Source organism: Pholcus phalangioides, unplaced genomic scaffold (genome assembly GCF_987345545.1).
Source record: "Pholcus phalangioides strain wild (caught in Gottingen) unplaced genomic scaffold, Ppha-v1.0 ptg000012l_1, whole genome shotgun sequence".
Taxonomy (NCBI): domain Eukaryota; kingdom Metazoa; phylum Arthropoda; class Arachnida; order Araneae; family Pholcidae; genus Pholcus; species Pholcus phalangioides.
Window position 1 is genome coordinate 2,588,881 of NW_028301605.1, and position 23,812 is coordinate 2,612,692.

At 38.8% G+C, this 23,812-nt stretch overlaps 1 long non-coding RNA gene across 1 annotated transcript; it reads right to left on the reverse strand.

Moving 5' to 3' along the window:
• Nucleotides 1-20,714: 20,714 nt before the first annotated feature.
• LOC149079141 (uncharacterized) lies at nt 20,715-23,454 on the reverse strand. Its single transcript, XR_016193637.1, has 2 exons — nt 23,003-23,454; nt 20,715-20,913 (listed from the first exon to the last, which is right to left on the reverse strand). It is a non-coding gene; the product is annotated as an uncharacterized LOC149079141 (long non-coding RNA).
• Between the last annotated feature and the right edge of the window lie 358 nt (nt 23,455-23,812).

Here is a 23,812-nt window from a genome sequence, read left to right on the forward strand (position 1 = left end):
TCCGGCTTTATAACTGCCACACAGGGCTATCTTAACAGCATCATGGGCCCCCGGGCTAAGTGATCTTTCTGAGGCCCTACCAGGCAAATTCTCGTTCTCGGGTGGGCCAATGCCTTAAGACAGCACTGCTGCCACAGTGGAAATCCTCAAACCTTCTAGAAACTGCCACCTATTCTCAAGAATATTTTTTTTTCGATTGCGTGAGCTGATAAATGTTTCCTCCCACGAACACAAAATAATAATCATAACAATAAACAAGGAAGAGAAAAAAACTAACATTTTCCGTAATTTATGCTGTTGGCTTAATTGCATACTACCTCGAAGGGAAAGGAAAAACAAACTCCTCCCCCTTATGTTGTTAGACTTTATGCCGAAATGTATCGTGTTTACGCAAAAATCGGGTTTTAAGAACCCGGGATATTTTGGGATTGCCAATATAAAGCGGGTAAAGTTAGACGAAATATCTTGGGATTGCTGATGTAAGGGTTAAGATAAATTTTTCTTATAACTTTTTTTTTTTCTTTTTCTTTTCAGAAAAAAAATCTGAAACCCCCGCCCCGAGAAAATTCTGCGTACGCCTATGTACGTAAGCTAATTTCAAAACCTCGCTTATAACGTACACGTCGGTTATTACATACTCTGCTCGAATCACCTAGAGCAGCGGTTCCCAACCGAGGGTACGCGTACCCCAGGAGGTATGTGAGAGGCCGTTAGGGGGTATGCGAAAAGAAATTGGTAATGGCGGCCATCCATCTAAAAAAGAACAAAATAATTGAAAAAGATTAAAAAGAAATTTTAAAATTTTAGGTAGAGGTTTTTACTAATATTGTCAGTTGTAATATATTGACCTTTCCCTATCAATGAAATCTTCTGTAACAGAGGGGTTGCTGGAAGGTTCGGCCTTTCCGCCCGCGCCCAACCTATGATCGGGATTTTTGAACTCCTTCCTCTCGACTCACTTTTCTTTGACGTTTTGGATTTGATTATTGACACATGCCGGGCTGTGCATAAAAGTGGAGAATTAAATCGTGTTGTGTTTAACTTTTATTGTGGGCGTTTGTATTGAGGCGTGCGTGTTAATCCCACAATTTTCTACGTTAACTTTCCTACCAAGCACCTACTACTCACGTGATTTGCGCTATGGATCAGTGGCTAAAAACTAGATATGTGCGGAAGCGGACTGATACAACATTATGAAATACCGTGCACCTGTAAACGTGAAAACATATTTTGAATCTTCCAAAAGTTTCTGCCAAAGCTACCGAAACCTCCTACTACATTAGCTATCGTATTGCGAGACGAGGAAAAAATCATACTGTTGGTGAAAAGATGTCAGATGCATGTTTGCAGAGGAAAGTGCTGCAAATGGTTGATCAGTGGACATCTAATTTTTTCAAAGAAGAGTACTTTGAACCGGCTTCATTGTTAATTGCAGAAAAGGAGAAATTGCTAGAGCTCGCATCAGATACCCCTCATCTGAAGATCCTCGTCAATGGCAGAATGGCAAACCTAGTCAGTTTTTGGGCTTGCCGCGGTGAGAATACGTTGAACTTTCTAGAAAAGCCATAATGTATTTGTTGCCGTTTGTTAGCACGGAGCTTATTGAACAGGTTCGATCTTATTGAACAATACGTTTTCTTCGTATACTTACATAAAGAATAAATATACTAGATGCAAATTGAACGCAGCTTTAGATTTGAGTTTGTATTTATCCTCTTTTCAGCTTAATTTTTCAAAACTTTGTAATTCAATACATTCCCAAACATCACATTAAGTTTTTCCCCAATCTTTGTGTTAATTTGTTTGCTTACTTCAAAAATAAAAAAAAAGCTAAGTAATGAATTTATTTTATTTAATTCAACATGTACCTTGTTTTGAAGTTTTTCGAAAACTGTAATGGTCGAAACAGATTGGGGGTGGGGGGTGTGGAGGATTCGGGGTGGGGGTACGCGGAAAGGAACCGAGCCAGCTGGGGGTACGTGGACTGAAAAAGGTTGGGAACCACTGACCTAGAGGGTATGTTGTAACCGAACTCACCCAAAATCATTTTTTCGATATGTCAATAAGGGATGTAAGGGGACAGTTGGCCCACTCTCGATAGGAGGCTCTAGGTTAGAGAGCAATGTTGGCATGTGTAATGCTTTCAATGACTTTTTCGCGTCGGTTTTTAATGGAGATAATGATATTCGATATACGGGTGTTGCATGGGGTAATAAAACCCTCAACGATATTCAAGTAGAAGATGTGGAGGTCCTAAATCTTCTAAGAAATGTATGTGCAGGCAAAGCACCAGATATCTATCCCAGGGTCCTCAGGGAATGTGCTAATGAATTGTTGGGTCCAGTCGCACAGATATACAGGAGTAGTGTTGCTGAGGGCAAGGGCGTAGCGGGGGGGGGGGGACTTGGGGGCTGGTCCCCCCCCCCGAAATGTGAGAAAATGACCGAAAAAAGGGAAAAAGATGGCCAAATCCATTGTTCTGTCACTTTGGTCCCCCCCCCCAAAATGAAAGTGGTCCCCCCCCCCACGAACGAAATTTCTGGCTACGCCCCTGGCTGAGGGTATCGTCCCAAGGCATTGAAAACTTGCTAATGTTGTTCCGATATTTAAGAAGGGTAGCAGAGACGCTGTGTCCAATTATCGTCCAGTGAGTTTGACGAGCTCCCTCTCGAAAATTTTGGAAATTATCATCAAAAGGCAGTTTGTGAAGTGGTTAGACGAGAATAATGTATTGTCGGATAATCAGCATGGGTTCAGGAAGGGGAAGTCATGTGTAACTAACCTCCTTTGCTTCTATGATCACGTGACTAAGGCTTTGGGTAAGAGCAAAAAATGTAGATGTTGTTTACCTTGATTTCCAGAAGGCATTCGATCGGGTCCAACATGGCAAACTCTTGAAGCGTTTACACGAGATTGGAATTGGGGGCAACTTGCTGAATTGGATAGAATCGTGGTTAAGAGATAGGTCGCAACTAGTTATGTTGAACGGGGAATTCTCTGGTTGGACAGACGTCACAAGTGGAGTTCCTCAAGGAAGTGTCCTTGGCCCCATACTTTTTTCACTTTTTATCGATAAACTCGATCAAGGTATCGATGGGATTACTAGCAAATTCGCAGATGGTGTGAAGCTAAAGTGGGTAATCGGGAATGAAAGCGATAGGGAGTTGCTCCAGACCAACTTAAACAGGATTGCAGCATGGTCAAATGAATGGAGCATGACGTTTAGCGTTGATAAGTGCATGGTCGCTCATTTTGGTTCGAACAACCAACGGTTCTCTTACGAGTTGAATGGTGTCACTATCCCGGATGCAACTAGGGTCACCGATTTGGGGAATTCTCATTGATGAGCGACTTAGGTTTTCTGAACATTGTTCAGCCGTGGTCAAAAAATCGAATAGAATGCTTGGTCTCATTTTCAAAAAAGTCTCTTCGCGTTCTCCTAAAGTCATTCTTCCGCTTTTTCGAGGCTTAGTTCGTCCTGGACTGCAGTATGCTGTAAGGTTTTGGAGACCATACCTACAGAGGGACGTAGACTTGGTTGAAGGGGTGCAGAGAAGAGCTACGCGTGTCCTTATTGGCACACAGGGCTTGAGTTAAGAAGAGAGACTTCATTTTTTGAATATGTTCACATTGGATGAACGCAGGTGTCCAGGAGATATGATCGAAGTGTTCAAAATTTTCAATGGGATGGATAGGATGGACCATGAACTTTTAGTACACCGCCAATCGACTGCTTCTACAAGGGGACACTGCTTTTATCTAGCAAGTTTGCCACATTTTGAAACACAGCATCCTATTTTGTTTTTTCTTATTTTGGCGTAGATTCTTCCTGATTGGCTCACAAATACCGCTTAGTGATTGGATGTGAGGCACAGAAATCGCCAATTCTGAGCTTGATCATTTCTTTTCCGAACAAAGATGACCACGAGCAGGGAATTTTTTTCCCTGAATATTCTGAGGGAAAATGGACTACTTACTGACGTCACAAGCAGCGTACGGATGCCTTCTATCTCTAGGAGTTGCTGCATCCACCCGCCGCGACGTCAGCGACATCGAATGCAAGGAAATCACGTGACTCGGTGAAAGCAATATTCGCAGAGATATTAGTATTCAAAAAATGAAGAAAAGTTAGGAGAAACCACCATAAAAATTAGAGCAGGAGTAAAACATTTTCCGTTAGTTTTTATGCTTCCTCCCAACTTTCCTCTGCTTTTAGAATTTAAAATATATCAAGGAATATTGCACTTAGAAACATGGAATTTTTGTTGTTGGCCTCAGGAGAGACAAGCAGTGCCGTCTTGACGCATGGGCCCACCCGGTCACGGCCCGGGGGCCTCAGGAGAGAATGAGATCCGGTTGAAATTTTCTAGAATTTACAAGGGAGGGCCTCAGACAAACCCCTTAACCTAGGAGCCCATGATGCTCCTAAGACGGTCCTGGAGACAAGGCAACAACTTTTTTCTGATTGGGTTTTTGAGGACAGGGTGTCTCCGTATAAAAAAGTTAACTTTTTATGTTTTGATAATTATACAACCCCTTGCAATATGAGTGCTACATGTTGTTTGGATACTTTTTGCTCATTGGAAATACGCATTATCTTTATGATCAACGGTTTGCCTGTAAAATGCGATGCGACAGGTTAGCTATGCAATGCACCCTGTATATTGACGGGAACTCTCCGTTAACGAGCGAAACTTTCGGTCCCATGATTTCCATTATCGAGAGGTACCCATTGTACCGGCTTTTCCCAACCTATGGTCTAACCCTAGGGGGTCCGCAAGAGCTGTGTAAGGCACACATACTCAATCCATCGCCTGTGGGCCGAATCTAGCGCCTCGGAATCATCTGATGTGTGGTCCGTAACTTCAAACCTAATTTTGCAAAAATGAAATGAAGTGGCACATTACCAGGTCATTTATATGACCCCCACAGTGCAGTTCCTTATAACTTAAGTGGCTCGCAGCACATTTCCAGGTAATTGAGGGATCCACGGCTCTCAGTTCCAAGTAACTTAAGGTGCCATATATGTGTGTGTGTGTGTGTGCCATATTTATAGATCACTTAAATGTGATCCCGCCACTCAAAATCAGTGATCACGCCATATTTACAAATCAGTGATCACGCCATATTTACAAATCACTGATGTGACCCATGGTGCAGTCACCTATCATTTAAATAGCAAGTAGCCTATGTACAGATAACTTGAGTGATCCACGGCTCCCATACAGATCACTGAAGTAAACTATGGCACATTTCCAAGATCACTTAATGACTTAATCACTTCACCCATGGCAGAGTTCCAAGCAACTTAAGCGGCTCGCGATACATTTCCAGATTACTCAAGTGGCTCGCGACACACCGTTCCATCCATTTTATTTAATTGACCCATGACAGCGTTTATTCCAGATCACTCAAGTGGCCCGCCCTCTCTAAAAGGTTGAGCATCCTCGGTGTAAGGGAACATTTTAATTTACTACCATTACATGAATGACACATTTTATGCTATGAAATTGGGATTTATTCCATTTTTTTGTGATACACAAATTAAAAAAAAAACCAATGCATTTTGGACCTTATGAGAGAGTAGCGTCGAAATTGAAATTCGGACGCTACAGTTGGTCCGCAGTGCATTCACCTTTACTATAAGAGGTCCGCGATATCAAAAAGATTGGGAAACACACTTTACTATTTATGATGAAACCACATCTCAAATATTCTCCCGAAAAAATGTTATCGAACTGGAACATGCTGGAAAACTCTGGATCTGCTTCCCTAATTTATTTATGAATATACGTGGTGTGCGTGTTATGCGTTTAAGCGTTGCCACCTATCTTGTATATACTGGAAGGGTTTACGAAAATTTCACCTCCGACATTTCGCCGTGGCACATTCCATCCCTGGTGCATTTCACCCTTGAAGTTTCGCAGTGGTAAAGATGCTCGTCTTCCACTATGAAGGTTACCATCAAGGTCCATGGGTTCCAATCCGGGCATAGAACATCAGAAGCAAGTTCTTTACCTACCGAACCTAGGGCGACCACCGATGGATGGAGCCTTCATTTCCCACCCAACTCCACTGGTTGGAAATTGCTGTATGGCGATATATGACCGGAGTTGGTGTGCGGTGAAGTAGTAGTATGTGACCGTATGAAAGACCAAATGAGTGTGGGTCACTAACTTGATCACTCCTATGGTCACTAATTTGGTAACTCATACGATCACCAACTTAATCGCTCATACGGTCACCAAAATAATCACTCATACGCTCATTAACTTGGTAATTCATACGGTCACCAACTTGTTAGTTCATACGGTCACCAAATTGATCACTAGCACGGTTACTCTCTTGCCACTGAAACAATCACTCATATGGTCTCTCTCTCTCTCTCGCCCCCCCTCACTCATACAGTAACACACTTGATCACTCACTCATACAGTCACTCATTCACGTTTATATGGCCACTCTCATTCACTTACTTGGTCACTTCTACGGCCAGGGCAAGCGAAATGCCCGGAACGAAAAGTACCAGTGGCAAGATATCGAGGATGAAACGTCGGGAGCGAAATGTTGGAAGTGAAATTGCCGGATCCCTATTGGAAGTGAGTGTGGGACATGCTTGATTTTTTTGTGTGATAGTGAATTTTTCGTTCCTGCCGAGGATAAACTTTAACGAGGAAACCGATGGGCCCTGGGCCAAGTGATTTTTCTGAACCACAACCTGGAAAATTCTCGAAAAGTCAACTACTTCTCGTTTTTCTGAGACCCCTCTTGTCTTGAGGTCCAGGATAGGCCCATGCTTTAAGGTGGCACTGCTTCAAACAGCACCCGATACGGACTTAATGAGGAACGGGCAAAACAAGCATTTGGAGGTCCTCACGTCTAGGATCAAAGACATGCATTTCACTCTATCTTCCAATATAGGAAGTTTTAATTTTGGAGCCCATTAAAAATTACGGGGATCCAGGGCGAATTCCCCACTTGCACGCAAAAATTAGATCTTGCCCTTGAAGTTAGATAACCAATTTCAGCTAGGCTGTCTGGGAGGGGCGATAACCCCTATCAACCCCCCTCCCCTCCTGATACGTGCCTGGGCCATTACCAATTAAAGTGTAACTAATTGGTACATGTTGGAATGTGTGTGTGTGTGTGTACGTGCAATGAACCTTCTGTGAAGTTTGTTTCTGTGTAATGCCTGCCATGTGTAATGCAGCTATCTGGCATCTATAATCTGCCATTAATAAAATACCGTTGTAGGTTTCTTTCTTTCTACAACATTTCAGACATTTAGCGGCGAGGTCAGATGACTGAGAGAGCCACATTTGGCCCGCGGACCATGGCTGAGCATTTCTGCTGTATGATCTAGGCCAGTGGTTCTCAACCTTTTTTTGTCCATGGCCCCCTTTCAACCATTTCTTATTCCTATGGCCCCCCTCTTGCGAACATGAATAATTTTCTACCTCCACCCCCCGGTTTTTCCATTAGAAGATAGTTATTCAAAAATTGTCTAAAATATATAAATATGTTTGAATTTAATTTGATTAATTTTTAATTTATGAAAATAACGAAAGAGCAAAATAAACGTAATAGAATACAGTAAAAAAATTAGAATAAATTATTTTCAATCAATGTAAATTCTGCGCTTGAAGACGACACAAAGTCATCAAGTTACTGTAAATACAGATACAACGCCACAACAGGCAAAATGTCCAACGAGGTGGCTGAGAAAAAAAAGATGCCCATAAAAATATGGATGTCATATATTTCAAAAATACAGCAACTCAATTAAAAATGCAATTAACAAAAATTATAAACAATATATATATGCATGATAGAATACTATACAATGCCCATAAAGAATACTTATGGTTGTCTTAATCTAAGAATGGATTAGCTTCTCGATTTACCCCAACATGTTTGTCGTATTTTTTTTTAAAACGTGTCAACTGTGTTACAATCTACTACCTCCGGGGGTAAGCTATTCCCTTTATTAACAACCCTATTAGAGAAAAATTCCCTGCGACACCACAACCTTGCATTGTCCCTCACCAATCGATATTGGTGTCCCCTTGTAAAAGCAGTCGATTGGCGATGTACTAAAAGTTCATGGTCCATCCTATCCATCCCATTGAAAATTTTGAATACATCGATCATATCTCCTCGACACCTGTGTTCATCCAATGTAAACATATTCAAAAAATGAAGTCTCTCTTCATAACTCAAGCCCCGTGTGCCAATAAGGACACGCGTAGCTCTTCTCTGTACCCCTTCAACCAAGTGTATGTCCCTCTGTAGGTATGGTCCCCAAAACCTTACAGCATACTCCAGTCCATGACGAACTAAGCCTCGAAAAAGCGGAAGAATGACTTTAGGAGAACGCGAAGAGACCTTTTTGAAAATCAAACCAAGCATTCTATTCGATTTTTTCACCACCGCTGAACAATGTTCAGAAAACCTAAGCCGCTCGTCAATGAGAATTCCTTCTGGAAATCAAGGTAAACAACATCTACATTTTTGCTCTTACCCAAAGCCTTATTCACGTGATCATAGAAGCAAAGGAGGTTAGTTACACATGACTTCCCCTTCCTGAACCCATGCTGATTATCCGACAATACATTATTCTCGCCTATCCACTTCACAAACTGCCTTTTGATGATAATTTCCAAAATTTTCGAGATGGAGCTCGTCCAACTCACTGGATGATAATTGGACACCGCTTCTCTACTATCCTTCTTAAATATCGGAACAACATTAGCAAGTTTCCAATCCCTTGGGACGATACCCTCAGCAACACTACTCCTGTATATCTGTGCGACTGGCCCCAACAATTTGGTAGCACATTCCCTGAGGACCCTGGGATTGATATCATCTGATACTGGTGCTTTTCTTGCACATACATTTCTTAGAAGATTCAGGACCTCCACATCTTCTACTTGAATATCGTTGAGCGTTTTATTACCCCATGCAACACCCGTATATCGAATATCATTATCTCCATTAAAAACCGACGCGAAACAGTTATTGAAAGCACTACACATACCTACATTGCTCTCTAACCTAGACCCTCCTATCGAGAGGGGGCCCACCGTCCCCTTACATCCATTGCTGACGCATCGAAAAATGATTTTAAGTCACAGATAATGTTATCTGCCAACCTAGATTCAACTTCCTTTTTACTATCCCTTATCACTCTCTTCAACACTCTTCTTTTATCAGTAAACAATGATAGGTCACGTCGTCCACTTTTATACTCTCTGAATGCTCTTTTCTTTTCAAGATAAAGGTTACGCTCGCTATCCGTGAACCATAGAGGGTGCGATGTACAAATACGCTTTTTTCGAACAAAGGGTATGACGTCGTGCACAACAGAGGACAGCTTCGTATTAAATTCTTCCCATTCACTTACCATCCCTACTGATTCCAACCGGTCTTTGAAAACCGCTAACCTTCTTCTCAAAACATCAAAGTTAGTTCTTCGAAAACAAGGAACCAGTCTTTTGTTATCGACCTTACCCGAGGAAAAGTTACAGTGAAATCTGACGATACGATGATCACTGGAAGAAAACTCTATCCCTACCGAAACATGTTCAACAAGATCCTCAGAACTAGTAAGAACTAAATCCAAAATAGCAGTACCCCTAGTGGCTTCTAATACATGCTGATACAAAAAATTTTCGAGCACCAACTTAAGAACGTCTCTTTCATACTGATTTCTAGATGAAAGGTTCACCCAATCAATACCTGGGTAATTGAAATCCCGTAGTATGAGAACCCTCTTACGCTAACACATGTAGGAAAATTCACCATGGATGAAATTTGTATTATTTCAAATTAGTTTATTTTTGTGTAAATGACTATGGTTTCGTTGAGAAAATGTCAGCTGTAGCTTCCAAAATACGCATTCTTGTAGTGATAAAAATCACAAAAAGTGATAGCAAGCAGTTTTATTAATTTTATTCTCTTCATGCGGATAAAAGTAGTTAAGAGTAGCCACACAAATTAATCACAATTGAAAAGTTCAACCTTCCACATCGTTTTCAACAATAATACATGTATCAAGGATGTAGGTTCATGTTGCAGCCCTACTATAAACTTAAAAAAATGAACTAAAATACGTGTGAAAAATATTTAAATATTTGTTTGAAACATTCATTCCAGAGAAATTATGTGCGCAGTCACAGGGCCGGACTAACCATTAAGCAAAATAAGCACGTGCTTAGGGCATCAGTACTAAAGGGGCACCACCAAAAAGATATACAAATACAAATACAACGCCACAACAGGCAAAATGCCCAACGAGGTGGCTGATAAAAAGATGCCCATAAAAATATGGATGTCATATGTTTCAAAAATACAGCAACCCCATTAAAAATGCAATTAATACAAATTATAAACAATATATACACATGATAAAATATTATACAATGCCCATATAGAATACTTATGGTTGTCTTATTCTAAGAATGGATAGCTTCTCGATTTACCCCAACATGTTTATCGTATTTCTTTTTAAACGTGTCAATTGTGTTACAATTTACTACCTCCGGGGGTGAGCTATTCCATTTATTAACAACCCTATTAGAGAAAAATTCCCTGCGACACCATAACCTTTCATTGTCCCTCACCAATCGATACTGGTGTCCCCTTGTAAAAGCAGTTGATTGGCGGTGTACTAAAAGTTAATGGTCCATCCTATCCATCCCATTGAAAATTTTGAACACTTCGATCATATCTCCTCGACACCTGCGTTCATCCAATGTAAACATATTCAAAAAATGAAGTCTCTCTTCATAAAGGCCCCTACACACGCTCAGTTGTACCTTCGCAGTTATGCCTGTACAGGCGAACTGTGCAGGCGTAACTGAGCGTGTGTAGGGGCCGTCAGTTGACCTGCACAGGCGACCTGAAGGGAATTGTTTTTCGATTCGGTATAACTGTGCAGTTATGCCTGCGCAGGTATAACTGAGCGTTTGTATGGGCCATCAGGTATAACTGCGCAGTTTTTTTTCTCCGCTTTCTTATATTCGCCCTTCTCTCTCTTTCTTCCCTCTTCTTTTTTCACTGATAATGTAATAGAACAATAATAACTGAATAACTTGTTTTGGAGAGGGATTCCATTTAATTAGAAGGAATTTTTCTAATGGCGTAATTTTCACAATATTTTCTTGCAATTTCATATCGAATAAAAAAAATCGAAATAAAATTTTAGAAATATTTCGACCATTGTTTAAATTCGCAATTTTGTTTCTGAAATCACTCTTTTCAATAAATTTGCCCGAAATTATGCACCGAAACACACAAACTCTATATTCAAATAATGTGCTATAACTATTAATTGTTCATTGATTATTTAGAGAAGAGGTTTTTAACCAGGGTTCTTGGAGATTTTAGGGGCCCCGTGACATCAGATTATTTTAGTATTCTTTCACATGTACTTCCTTTAGAAATCAAGCACGCGTTTATACGAGTCAGTTAATGTTTGCAATTTCAAACGCAGGATTCCTACTCCTTTCTTGACCGAAAACCAGCAAGCATCAACAGGACAAAAATCACTGCAATTTATTATTTTCTTTTACATGTAATTCTTAATGAATCTCATTGAATTTGTTTTTTGGACACATCTCGTCAGATTGCAACGAATTTCAACTTTCAGCTCAAACATTGAAAGAAAAAAATTCAGATGAAATTACGCTAGTTAAACGTAAGAAAACAATCGAAAAATTCTTTGAGAGAGATATACGATTGATAATATAATTATATCATTGAGTAATACTATTAATATACATACTATGCTTCATATTAAGTCAATTTTTTAATTGAGTTGAATTAATCGTAAGAGGTCGCGTGAAAATGCAGTTTTCTTTCAAGGAATAACACTACGTAAGTTACCGTAAAAATTTTCAAGTCAAAAAAATTATTTTTTTTAAATCGACGCTATCGCGAAAAGAAAATACTATCATACGATGCTGAAGGAGCATGTATCCCCCTATCTGTATATTCAGAGGAGAAATGATGCTTGTTTTCGTAGATAAAGTCGACGCTCGTTATGAGAACTTCACGTTATAGCGACAAAGACTGGTAGGGTAAGTCCCAAATGTTTTATGTTTTACTTATATAACGACCGTCCCAATCAGGCCCAACCACACCCCCAAGTCTCCCCCTCGCTACGACCTTGCTCCAAATATAACGTCCATTCTCGACGAGACGAAGGGGTCGTTATATCGGGCGTCGATTGTAATACCAAAATTTCTCTTTTATTGCCTATACGCATTGTCATAATCACTGTAGATATGGATAGCATTCTTGATAAGCATGAGTAGGCAGTAGTGCCTTTTACTGAAGTCATGAAAATCGGTCATTATGAGAGGTTTTAGTAACATCAAAATGCATTATTGTACTTATGGTGTAGATTCAACAAACATCTTCCGTTACAGCAGTCTTCCTCAAAGTGTGCGTCGCGGCTATTGAGCGTCACCCCCCCTGCCCCTTCCCACCCACATCCTGCCGCAGGGCACAGAGACTATTCTCTTTGCCGAGCCGCCACTATAGTGAATTTTTTAACGTGGGAAAAAAGAATGATTGGAATCATCTCGGGCTCGGAAACCAGAATCCTGATCCCAATCCCATCTTTGTGGGGGTTGGGGGGGGGGGGGAAATGGCTCGAATAATGACAATATTCATTAGTAAAAACATCCCCCGGGGATGCAGGACCCCAGATGGTGTGGAGATCTGTGACAGTAGGCTTTTTACCGATCAATTTACAGTTACAATACATCTGGAATGTACAGCGCACATTCAAAGGGAGAAAAAAACACTTTAGCTCTGATGAAACAAGTACGAATTTCTGTGTGAGTTTAGTTTTCACGACTCGAGGTTTATAATGACGAGCGATCTTCGAAACGGGCAGCGCGAATGTTTGGAAGAATTCATTGAAATGTATAGGAATAAGAAATGCTTGTGGCAGGGGAAAACTAGATTGCCATAACAAAATTAAGAAAGATGACAGTTATGAGAGATTGGTGTGGAAAATGAGAGAAATAGATCCTCTAGCGAAAAGAGACAGTGTTGTTAAAAAAATAAACAGTTTGCGAAGCAATTTCCGAAAGGAATCGAAAAAAAAAAAGCTTTGAGTAGGTATCTTGATCCATTCTGAGAAAATTATGCCAATCTTTTGGTGCAAATCTCAATTCCTGTAATAATTTAACGTGCGAATATTGTTGCCTTTTTTTTAAACCAATCTTTGTACCACGTTACCCGTTTTTTTCTTCTTTTTTTTGAGTTAATAACTTTCAGTGCCATAACCAATCCAACTACACCCAAAGCACACATCATCTGTGGAAATCATACTAGAAAATTCCGAACTTTATAGACTATGAAAAAATCCAAACTGATCAAAAGACCGCGAAGACGGAGATCGAAGAATGAAAATATCCCCACAGATTGCCTAGAACCGGTTCCAGAAGCTTCGCCTGCACAGGTATAACTGAATGGTGTGGATGCATCGAACCGTTCAGTTATGCCTGCGCAGTTATGCCTGTACAGGTATAACTGTGCAGGCATAACTGAACGTGTGTAGGGCCCTTAACTCAAGCCCTGTGTGCCAATATGGACACGCGTAGCTCTTCTCTGCACCCCTTCAATCAAGTCTATGTCCCTCTGTAGGTATGGTCTCCAAAACCTTACAGCATACTCCAGTCCAGGACGAACTAAGCCTCGAAAAAGTGGAAGAATGACTTTAGGAGAACGCGAAGAGACCTTTTTGAAAATGAGACCAAGCATTCTATTTGCTTTTTTGACCACCACTGAACAATGTTCAGAAAACTTAAGTCGCTCGTCAATGAGAATTCCCAAATCGGTGACTCTAGTTGCATCCGGGATAGTGACACCATTCAACTCGTAAGAGAACCGTGGGTTGTTCGAACCAAAATGAGCGACCATGCACTTATCTACGCTAAACGTCATGCCCCATTCATTTGCCCATGCTGCAATCTTGTTTAAGTTGGTCTGGAGCAACTCCCTATCGCTTTCATTCCCGATTACCCCCATTAGCTTCACATCATCTGCGAATTTGCTAGTAATTCCATCGATACCCTGATCGAGTTTGTCGATAAAAAGTGAAAAAAGTATGGGGCCAAGGACACTTCCCTGAGGAACTCCACTTGTGACGTCTGTCCAACCAGAGAATTCCCCGTTCACCATAACTCGTTGCGACCTATATCTTAACCACGATTCTATCCAATTCAGCAAGTTGCCCCCAATTCCAATCTCGTGTAAACGCTTCAAGAGTTTACCGAGTTGGACCCGATCGAATGCCTTCTGGAAATCAAGGTAAACAACATCTACATTTTTGCTCTTACCCAAAGCCTTAGTCACGTAATCATAGAAGCAAAGGAGGTTAGTTACACATGACTTCCCCTTCCTGAACCCATGCTGATTATCCGACAATACATTATTCTCGTCTAACCACTTCACAAACTGCCTTTTGATGATAATTTCCAAAATTTTCGAGAGGGAGCTCGTCAAACTCACTGGACGATAATTGGACACAGCTTCTCTGCTACCCTTCTTAAATATCGGAACAACATTAGCAAGTTTTCAATGCCTTGGGACGATACCCTCAGCCAGGGGCGTAGCCAGAAATTTCGTTCGTGGGGGGGGGGGACCACTTTCATTTTGGGGGGGGGACCAAAGTGACAGAACAATGGATTTGGCCATCTTTTTCCCTTTTTTCGGTCATTTTCTCACATTTCGGGGGGGGGGGGACCAGCCCCCTAGTCCCCCCCCCGCTACGCCCTTGCCCTCAGCAACACTACTCCTGTATATCTGTGCGACTGGACCCAACAATTCATTAGCACATTCCCTGAGGACCCTGGGATTGATATCATCTGATACTGGTGCTTTTCTTGCACATACATTTCTTAGAAGATTCAGGACATCCACGTCTTCTACTTGAATATCGTTGAGGGTTTTATTACCCCATGCAACACCCGTATACCGAATATCATTATCTCCATTAAAAACCGACGCGAAAAAGTCATTGAAAGCACTACACATGCCTACATTGCTCTCTACCTTAGAGCCTCCTATCGAGAGGGGGCCAACTGTCCCCTTACATCGATTATTGACGTATCGAAAAAATGATTTTGGGTCAGAGCCAATGTTATCTGCCAACCTAGATTCGACTTCCTTTTTACTATCCCTTATCGCTTTTCTCAACAGTCTTCTTTTATCAGTAAACAATGATAGGTCACCACGTCCACTTTTATACTCTCTGAATGCTCTTTTCTTTTCAAGATAAAGGTTCCGCACGCTATCCGTGAACCATAGAGGGTGTGATGTACAAACACGCTTTTTTCGAACAAAGGGTATGACGTCGTGCAAAACAGAGGACAGCTTTGTACTAAATTCTTCCCATTCACTTACCATCCCTACTGATTCCAACCGGTCTTTGAAAACTTCCGCTAACCTTCTTCTCAAAACATCAAAGTTAGTTCTTCGAAAACAAGGAACCAGTCTTTTGTTATCGACCTTATCCGAGGAAAAGTTACAGTGAAATCTGACGATACGATATCATATGGTATTTTTTTTAATGCGTGATTTTTTTTCAACATCGATCATCCGATAGAAGATCCTAAAGCCGGGTTTTTCTAGGAGCAGGTTTCCTGTGCCACGCGCAACGTGATTCACCCAGCGCGACACGCCGTCCACTCACCAGTAAGAAAAGCAGCATGACTGTTTTCCTACAGAGCGCAATACGCCTGACGACAGCGCTTTACGTCCGGCGTGATTGGCCGACTGCTTCTGGAGGAGTCAAATGCGTCGTGCGCCGCGGTTTTGCCGATATTCTCTTCAGTCTTCTGCGTTTTCTTTCCCTTCCCTTCAAACCGGAGCATGCAGACGACAGAGTAGCTGATGCCAAAGCCATATATAGCCTTTATATAGCCGCCCTGATCTGATGCGTCTCGCTAGGAAAACACAAACGCGTGGCGTGATTATGTAACACGTTTCTGTCGGCGCGAAATAGTCTAATTCGGTTCACGCTGCGCAACAAACCTATTCCTAGGAACACCCGGCTTGAAATTTTAAGAACAGTTGATTGTAATAGTTGAAGATCATTATCACAAGAATGGCACAAAAGATGAGAAACTAATAATATTGCAAACTAGACCACATTATTTTGCTGAGTTTTTTGATTAGCTTTTCACAATTTTCATAAAGTACGCCCAGGGCTGTCTCTTAACATTATCACACGCCCGCATACAAAGCGATTTTTCTGAGAGAGGCATTACTACCTAGCTAAAAATTCCTACCTACCTATTTGCATATTTACTCTTAAAAATCGGAACCAGATCTAATTGTCACTTGGTTGTCAGAAGTTCCTCAGGTGGGCCCACGCAGTAAACCAAGTTCTACAGAATAAGGACATGATTTTTGTGGGTCATTAGTGGATCAACTGTGTAGTTTGATCTATAGAAGTAAAAGAAATGCTACCATGTGTAAATTACGAACTTGAGAATGTATCTAAAAATAAAAAATACCCAATATATATAACGGTGAATCGTCAGAAATAATATACCTATTAGGCAACTGGATACTTAGTTAGCCGGGGTAACCACTCATTTAGGCACCCCCCCCCTTAATGCTGAAGGATAGGTTAAATGGTTAAATCTGCGCCCCCTTTTTAATACGCCGGGGGCACCAGATTCGCCTGCTCCCCCCAACTACTTGCGGCCCTGCCTATTGGTAATATTATGGCCATTCTAAGATTCAAAGGTTTCTCCTTGGAGTGTTGTTACAGTCTTTATCTCATCAACCGTTCGTCGTAGTGCTATGGCTCTAATTTTAAAAATTCTAAAAATGTGACCAGAAATTACCCTGTACGAGTTTTAAGGATGAAAATACAGTGTACACAAAATAAAAAATGAAATTTTTATATGATCCTTCCCCCGTCCTCTAACTTCCAATTAGACAGTTGTTGGTCTTTCTCTTCTGAGCCCAACAAACAAATCACATGTTTTTAACTCCATTATTCCCTGAGATATTTAAATTCAAAAATCGGAGACCAGTCCGGGCTTAGGAGAATTTCACGGCCCAATGCAAATAAAAAAAAAATTGCGGCCCTCTCTAAAATTTTTTTATGTAGTTGCTCCCCGACTTACAAACTTTTCGAGTTACGAACATAAATCTTGAAATTTTGTTTCCACAAAAAGAATTAATTCTATCGCACTCATTTTTTTTTTCATTATTTCAGAAACGCGTTGATAGTCTGGATCGTAATCAAACACGATCCGTTGAGAGGGAATGACATTTAAATTAATTTTACAAAATTCATACATTATTAATAATAATTGGCGCGTGGTCCACCTGGTGGCACTTCATCGTGGCTCGAACCATATTGAACAGTCATAAATTTTTTTCATGCTTTTAAAGCGCTTCGTCATCTCTTTATCAAATATACGTTGCAATTCGATAACTTTGATCATTTTACGAATTTTTTATTGATGTTTTTGTTTAATTAATGTAAATTAATAGAAGTAAAGGAATCAGGTACTAGAATTCCATGCCCCCACAAGAGTGGGGCTGACAGGCAAGATCGTCGTAATAGCATCATAGGCCAAAGGAATTTTTGGAGGCCCTACCTGAAAAATTCTCGAAAAATTCGTAAATTGAATCTGGTAACCGTATCTGAAGACCACATAATCCGTGTCTTCACTTATTTGTTCCATCATCCATAAACTGACCATATTTCCTCGAGATAAATACGGGACATTGGGATTCCAAATACGGGAAAATACGGGACATTGCCAATTATCGCCAAAAAAGACGCCAAAACCAAACAAAGTTGTCAAATATTGTTGAAATTACGGAAAAATCACAATGGCGGGAAATGATGCATTACTGCAAATTGCATTGGATTAAAATATATTCCACGAAGAAAAAAAACGTTAACCAAGGCAAATGTGGGAGATGAATATTCTCATATATAGTTGTAATTATCACAAAATAATTTATTAGTTGAAACATAATGTCAATCTTTGACTTCAATAAAGAATAAATATTTAAGTAGGCTTCGTGTAAAATACAGGAAAAACCGGGACACTTTTTCCAAAAAGTCGGGACAACCAAAAAAACAGAAAATACCGGGACTGTCCCGGGAAATACGGGACGTATGGTCACCCTAATCATCCATATTGTCCGAATGTTCTTGTGGAAAGAAATAATTATTTTTTCTACATAAAATCGATTGTTGCAAATATGTACGAATTTTGTTACCGAAATTTTCGTCTCATAAAAAAATTTCATGCCAAAAAATAACAAAGAGAACTCTCTATTTCTCTTTCATCATCGCATGAGTTGCCTGAAATTTCGAGATTAAATGGCAGCACCAACAGTATATAAATCAAGCCTCTGGCGAGAGTAGGACGTCAGCGGTCTCTGCCTTGGTAGTGCTAAGAACTGTGTCCCCCAACATCTTTTGTCGGAACATCACGTGACACGGCGAAAACAAACACGATCCCCCCCCCCCCCGGTTATTTTCTTATGGCATAAATAGGAGTTTAAAACAATAAATGAAAAAATAATTTCAGCATGGACGAGATAATTCCAAAATTAATGAAAGTTATAATTTCAGCATTAATGGAAGAAAATATTCTAGAATTAATGTAAGAGATAATTACAGCATTGATAAAAGTGATAATTCCAAAATTAGTGAAAGAATTAATGAAAGAGATAATAATAAAATGTCATATAATAAAATTAATGAAAGATAATTCCAGAATGAAGGAAAGAGATAATTCCAAAATTAATGAAAGAGATAATTCCAGAATTAATGAGAGAGATAATTCCAGAATTAATGAAAGAGATAATTCCAGAATTAATGAAAGAGATAATTCCAGAATTAATGAATTAATGAGATATAATTTCAGAATCAATGACAGAAATAATTCCAGCATTAATAAAAGAAATAATTTCAGCATTAATAAAAGAAATAATTTCAGCATTAATGAAAGAAACAAATCCAGAATTGATGAAAGCAATTATTTCAGAAGTAATGAAAGAAATAAAATAATTAATAAAGGAAATAATTCCAGAATTAATGAAAGAATATTCAAAAAATAATAGTGGAAAATTCCATAATTGATGAAGGAAAATTCAAGAAATGACGAAAGACCTTTAGATGAGTTCTTTATCCTTTTTTCAAAATCTTTAAAACCCAATATTTACGGCCGTATTCACCACTCACGGTCCTGAAACGCGGATCAGTTGAAACCCGTTTCAGTTTTAGAACGAATTTGGCATTCACCAGTGAGTCTCGAGTGCGTATCAAGTGAAACTCGGTTCAGTTGGCGAGTATTTGGCGTATATTAGCTTGGCGAGAGTAGATCCGACGCTGATTGGATGAAGGGTTTTTGATCTTCTAATGAAGTAGAAAACTCAACGGTTGGATTCTTGTGTTTACGTTTTTCAACAATTTTTTTTTCCATAAGCAAAATATGGTTTTATCATCCCCTTTTTAATGGAAATTCCATTTCATTCCAGCTACGGTTTTCTTTCCTACTTCCGCTATATCTATAATGATGGTTTTTCATTTCGCTACGGAATTGCTAATATTCTCAGATTAGATGAATGTTGTAAATGAATAAATTGATTTGATTTATCGCAAGTACAATCAGCTTATGCGCTTTTCATTGCTTTGAAGAAAAAAAAAATGTATCAGCACATACAAATTTTATAAATCGTGAATGAAATGAAGGAAAAAAGGACGGTCGCAATTGTGTAAAATTTATATTTTAAAAAATACTAATAAATTTGCAAATTTTTCAAAAAATAATTTTATCTGAATATTTTTTAAATTATGATTGTTTTGTACCTGAAATCAAATTTTTAGATACACATTAAAATGAAAAAGTACAAAATTCAGTGAATTTGATTTCCAAAAATTTTTTTTATGCTAATAGTAATTAGCACTAGTGTTAATAGTAATTCTTGTGATGCACATTGAATATTAAATTACTGAACATTAATAGCTATATTTCCTATTAGCCAAATAAGTTAATATCTGAGACTGATTTTTTGTAATTTGTTGAAACTTGTATGATAGTTGCATGCAATCCTTCCTACACACAAGATGTGCCCCCTCTCAATGTATAAAATGCTAAACCCAACGGTTTTCTTTTCAACAAAAAACTGTTCCAACATGTGTACTAGTTTTTTTGATTAGCTTACATAAAAAGTTAGATTCAGTTCAAAACAGTTCATTATATTATTAAATATAAGTTGAAAGGACGTCCTTGAAGCTGAAAGATTCTTAAAAATAAAAACTCTGTAAACAAAGTTTCAAATCTGACAGTCAATACAAGCATTAGTGTGTGGACAATTTTTTTTTTTTAATGTGTAAAATGCCTTTGAATCATGTTTAACTAAAGGGTAAACTAATAGCCAAGACTAAAAATTAAAAAAAAACGACATATATTGATAGATTCAATGTCATTATTCATCAACAAAATCATTTTCCATCTCTCTTTTAACTAGCAGGATTGGTAGTTAAATCTGGATTTTTTTTTTCAAATATATACCGTAATTACATGATAATCACAATCTAGTAATTCGTTACTTTCAAAATTTACACTGTAACTTGAACATAATTAAGGCACAAATTCAAACTACGTAAAAAAAAAGCTAACATTTTCCTCACTTAAGAAATAACGACAAATCAATTATCAAAAATAATTTATTCATATTTATATGGAAGTATTTGAGATTGCTAAAAAAAATAATGGTACGTATAACACACACACAAACATTGTAAATAAATATTGAGATTTTCTTCCATGATTGAGTCAGCTCGTCTTCAGTGGCCACATTTTATCATAGATGTGTTTTTACACTACTTTTGCTCCCAAATACTTGTTTCATCTGAAAAATTAAAAACATAGTTTTCATGAAAAAAAATTTCCCTAAAGAATGAAGCAAATCATACTCATGTGTTGTGATTTCAAATACAGTGAAATCATACTGCATAATACGAATAAAGCACATGTAATCAGCAATCACGTGGTACTAGTTATGTAATGATAGATTACTTAAATATTATAAATTTCACTCAATCATTGCCCAATGCAGGCATGAACTGCACATAAATAAGGTTCCAAAAAGTAATTTCATGAATTTTTGAATTGGTGTTTTGAGCACGAAAGGTATGATCACACACTAAAATCTCAATAAAATGATATTCTGCAAATAAAGAAAAAATATCATTGTAGAGGGATTGCTGTTGTATTAAGATTAGAGATGTAAAATTCTTGAGAATATTGTAACGAAGGACTACTATTGTAAATAACTTGAGAATATTCTTATTATTCTTAATAAGAATATTCTCCAGTTATTTATAATATAATTATATATAATATCCTAGAGAATATACTCTGGAAAGACTACTTTTATAAATTACTGGGGAATATTCTTATAAAAAATAATAAGAATTATTCTCAAGTTATTTCTCATATTAATATTCTCATCTCTAATCGAGTGGCAGCAGTTTTTGATTTATAATTATACTATTTTTATTTTTAATTATACTATAGGAATTTCCAAACAAGACTTTCAAAATATTGATGTATAAGGATTTATTTTTATATCAAGTATCATTGTAGTGAGGTTTAACTGTAAATAATAAACGAATGAACGCAAAATACTGATGCACAAATAGAATGAAATGAGCTGATAATTATATGATTTTGGATAATGAGAGTGCATCACAGAAAATATTTTTTGTTGTGCACGTGTTTTCATTTGTGCAAATACTGTGGATTCTGCTTATAAAGGTTTTTTTTTTCAAAAAATTACCATGAAAAATGTAAGCGGGGAAAATGCTTTAAACAGGAAATCTTAATAAAAATTAATTCGAGTACTAAGCAGGAAAATATTATACATGGGAATGTTATAAGCGAGATCGACTGAATATGAGGAAAATGTCATGTTTACACACAGCAGCAAAATATCAGCAAAGTATCAAATAAATATATTCTTGCCAAGAGGTAAAAGCTAAAAAAATGCAACATATTTTGCTTGGCATTAATATAAATATTTTCATATTAGAGACGAAACATTTCATACACAAATCTATATTTTAGAGTGTTGGTGAATATTGTATTGTTTAGGAATTAAAATGCACTACTGTAATGATCGCTTTTGCCTAGTACATTTTGCGAGTTCTTAATGTACGAGGCTCCTCAAGAGAAAAAAAGGCCCCACAAAAATGAGATCTGGTTGAAATTTCCTAGAATTTACCAGGTAGGACCACAGAAAAATTTCTCGTCCCCGGGGGGGGGGAGGCCCATCATGCTCTTAAGATGGTCCTGGTTAGGGAAAAATTTTTTTTGTATACACTGTATACAAGTGACTATTCCTGCAATTCAAGAGAGATATTCATGACTTCTTTTCAGACCAATGATACATTATTTTCAGAGAGGGAAAAAACTTCAAAAGCGTGACACTATACCCTGCCATTTTAACCTTTAGGTCAGGACCGTAAATAAGCTGGGGCAACCGGAGCACTTCCTAAGGGCTGAGAGAATGGGGGGGGCCTCACAAAAATGTACACTTTATTTTACATAATAATACTTTCAGCGGCCCCCACTCAAGAAAAAAGTCTGCATCGAGAGAGCCCACTACCAGTGCTGTCTTAACGGATGGGCCTACCCGAGCACGGCCCGGGGGCCTCGAGAGAAGAGGGGCCTCACAAAAATGAGATTTGGTTGAAATTTTCTGTAATTTACCTGGTAGGTCCTCAGAAAAGCCACTTGGCCCGGGGGCCCAAGGTGTTCTCAAGACGGCCCTGCCCGCTACGACCCTATTTCAGGTACCATAAAGACGAATTTGTCATTAATATCAATACATTAGTATATTACTCATATTATTAAATAATCATTATTTGATAATGATCATTTTGTTAGCGAATGAAGTTCAGATTTGAAGGAAATCATAGAAAAGTATCATTACTCACCACCTTTCGTCACTTGTTGATGGCTTCAAGAAGTAGTTGAAAGCTTTCATTGATCGGGGATAATTACTTAACATATACTTAATACCTAAACGCGGTCACTCATCACCTTATAATTAATAAATTATTCTAAATTCCCTATTTCATTCCGGGTCATCGTAAAAACATTACTATGTCGATGTTTGTGTTTGCAGCGACGATAATGTTCACTACGCATGCGCTGAAACTCGATCCACCCTGCTGGATCGCCGATATCGGAGGTTCAGTTTCAGGCTCGAAAAGCTGGTCCGTGGATCTCGATTCAGGGGTGGTGAATACCAATTTTGAGGTGAAACGCGGTTTAGAACCTGGATCGCGTTCAGAACCTGGACGGTGAATACAGCCGTTAGAGACCGAACTGTACATTTCTATGGAGCAATTGCCAGGCGGGAACTTTGTTTTGACGGAGTGACGTGATTTCCCTGCATTTGATGTCGCTGCAGTCGCGGTGGCTGGATGCTGCTCCCTCCAGTAATATATAATCTCTGTCGTCTGCTTCTCTCCAGGTTACTTGTTTTGGGCGTCTCCTTGTGTCCTGAAAAAATTACTGAACTGCCAGTTCGAACTTCCAGTTCTGTTTGTGGGCTTAACTCGTAGGGAATCGACTTCCTCTCTGTCGTCTGCTCATTAAGAGGCTCTTTGTTTTCGACGTCACCTTATGCTCAAATAAAATAACCGAACTTATAGTTTAAATTTCCAGTTCAGTTCACGAGCTTTGTTTATAAGGAGCTGAGTGGAATAAAGAATATAGTTTTCATCATCACCTCATGAGTC